At 45.1% G+C, this 2,500-nt stretch overlaps 4 non-coding genes across 4 annotated transcripts; 2 read left to right on the top strand and 2 right to left on the bottom strand.

The window, feature by feature from the left end:
* Nucleotides 1-587: 587 nt before the first annotated feature.
* On the bottom strand, nt 588-659 carry TRNAE-UUC. The gene has a single exon. It is a non-coding gene; the product is annotated as a tRNA-Glu (tRNA).
* Nucleotides 660-802: 143 nt separating this feature from the next.
* On the top strand, nt 803-875 carry TRNAM-CAU. Its single transcript has one exon. It is a non-coding gene; the product is annotated as a tRNA-Met (tRNA).
* Nucleotides 876-1,601: 726 nt separating this feature from the next.
* TRNAE-UUC lies at nt 1,602-1,673 on the bottom strand. The gene has a single exon. It is a non-coding gene; the product is annotated as a tRNA-Glu (tRNA).
* Nucleotides 1,674-1,816: 143 nt separating this feature from the next.
* TRNAM-CAU lies at nt 1,817-1,889 on the top strand. The gene has a single exon. It is a non-coding gene; the product is annotated as a tRNA-Met (tRNA).
* The last annotated feature ends 611 nt before the right edge of the window (nt 1,890-2,500 follow it).

Below are 2,500 nucleotides of genomic sequence, written 5' to 3'. Positions count from 1 at the left end.
ATCTTTAACTCTGCATCTATCAGACCTGGCAAGATACAATTTCTACTCACCTTAGAACAACAGAGGCATTTTCCACCTATGTGACATGCTTCCCTTCTTTTCATCACACAGAAAGAAAAAAGCAAAGAGGAATTCAAAGGGGCTTTTACAAAGGTGTGAAAAAAATGAATGATGTCTCTGTCAGAGAATGGTTGGTAGAAGATTGGCACGTAGAAATTCCCCATCATTGGCACTTAGAAATTTGCCAATGCGCGGATTAACAAGAACGGCCTGGAGAATTCATGTGCCAGTGCGCATGTGCTTACACCAAAGCGTGACATTTTCTGGTGCCCGGGGGCCTATTTAAAGGCAGCAGCGTTAGCCATGAGTTGCTGGATGATCTTCAGCTTCCCCTGTGAGTTCCTGTGTTCCTGATATTATTTGATTTCTTGTTACTGACCGGGAAATGCCTTGACCTGTCTTGTCTGCATTCCTGGCTTTGACCCTTGCTACTTTGACAACAAGGGAATGATTGGAGCTTACAATGGAAAACACAGCTTTGGAGGTTTCAGCACTAAGAGTGTGCGGGTCATTAAAATGTTTTGCATTTCCCATACCGGGAGTCGAACCCGGGCCGCCTGGGTGAAAACCAGGAATCCTAACCGCTAGACCATATGGGAAAACTGTTAGCATTGGTATGGGAAAACTGCTAGCATTGGTATGGGAAAACTAGAGAAAACTAAAGTGAGAAAAAATAGTGCCGTCGCCATCATCTTCCAAGTATGGTGGCCAGCTGTGACACGCATGTTCACTTTGCCATTCAGCCTCGTTAGCGCAGCAGGTAGCGCGTCAGTCTCATAATCTGAAGGTCGTGAGTTCGATCCTCACACGGGGCACTGATCTCTATACATTTTGTGAGTCTTGGGGTCCTTAATCCATAAAAAACACTACTCTTCATCCCTCAAGGCTTGCAAGAAGCCATATGGATGGAAAAGTGATTGGCAGCTCAAGCTTTCAATGCTCCACCCAGCTGAAATCTTTAACTCTGCATCTATCAGACCTGGCAAGATACAATTTCTACTCACCTTAGAACAACAGAGGCATTTTCCACCTATGTGACATGCTTCCCTTCTTTTCATCACACAGAAAGAAAAAAGCAAAGAGGAATTCAAAGGGGCTTTTACAAAGGTGTGAAAAAAATGAATGATGTCTCTGTCAGAGAATGGTTGGTAGAAGATTGGCACGTAGAAATTCCCCATCATTGGCACTTAGAAATTTGCCAATGCGTGGATTAACAAGAACGGCCTGGAGAATTCATGTGCCAGTGCGCATGTGCTTACACCAAAGCGTGACATTTTCTGGTGCCCGGGGGCCTATTTAAAGGCAGCAGCGTTAGCCATGAGTTGCTGGATGATCTTCAGCTTCCCCTGTGAGTTCCTGTGTTCCTGATATTATTTGATTTCTTGTTACTGACCCGGAAATGCCTTGACCTGTCTTGTCTGCATTCCTGGCTTTGACCCTTGCTACTTTGACAACAAGGGAATGATTGGAGCTTACAATGGAAAACACAGCTTTGGAGGTTTCAGCACTAGGAGTGTGCGGGTCATTAAAATGTTTTGCATTTCCCATACCGGGAGTCGAACCCGGGCCGCCTGGGTGAAAACCAGGAATCCTAACCGCTAGACCATATGGGAAAACTGTTAGCATTGGTATGGGAAAACTGCTAGCATTGGTATGGGAAAACTAGAGAAAACTAAAGTGAGAAAAAATAGTGCCGTCGCCATCATCTTCCAAGTATGGTGGCCAGCTGTGACACGCATGTTCACTTTGCCATTCAGCCTCGTTAGCGCAGCAGGTAGCGCGTCAGTCTCATAATCTGAAGGTCGTGAGTTCGATCCTCACACGGGGCACTGATCTCTATACATTTTGTGAGTCTTGGGGTCCTTAATCCATAAAAAACACTACTCTTCATCCCTCAAGGCTTGCAAGAAGCCATATGGATGGAAAAGTGATTGGCAGCTCAAGCTTTCAATGCTCCACCCAGCTGAAATCTTTAACTCTGCATCTATCAGACCTGGCAAGATACAATTTCTACTCACCTTAGAACAACAGAGGCATTTTCCACCTATGTGACATGCTTCCCTTCTTTTCATCACACAGAAAGAAAAAAGCAAAGAGGAATTCAAAGGGGCTTTTACAAAGGTGTGAAAAAAATGAATGATGTCTCTGTCAGAGAATGGTTGGTAGAAGATTGGCACGTAGAAATTCCCCATCATTGGCACTTAGAAATTTGCCAATGCCAATGCGCGGATTAACAAGAACGGCCTGGAGAATTCATGTGCCAGTGCGCATGTGCTTACACCAAAGCGTGACAGTTTCTGGTGCCCGGGGGCCTATTTAAAGGCAGCAGCGTTAGCCATGAGTTGCTGGATGATCTTCAGCTTCCCCTGTGAGTTCCTGTGTTCCTGATATTATTTGATTTCTTGTTACTGACCCGGGAAATGCCTTGACCTGTCTTGTC

Source organism: Rana temporaria, chromosome 3 (assembly GCF_905171775.1).
Source record: "Rana temporaria chromosome 3, aRanTem1.1, whole genome shotgun sequence".
In the NCBI taxonomy this organism is placed as follows: Eukaryota; Metazoa; Chordata; class Amphibia; order Anura; family Ranidae; genus Rana; species Rana temporaria.
The sequence above is the reverse complement of the archived record's forward strand: the minus strand, read 5'-3'. Positions and strand labels throughout refer to the sequence as shown.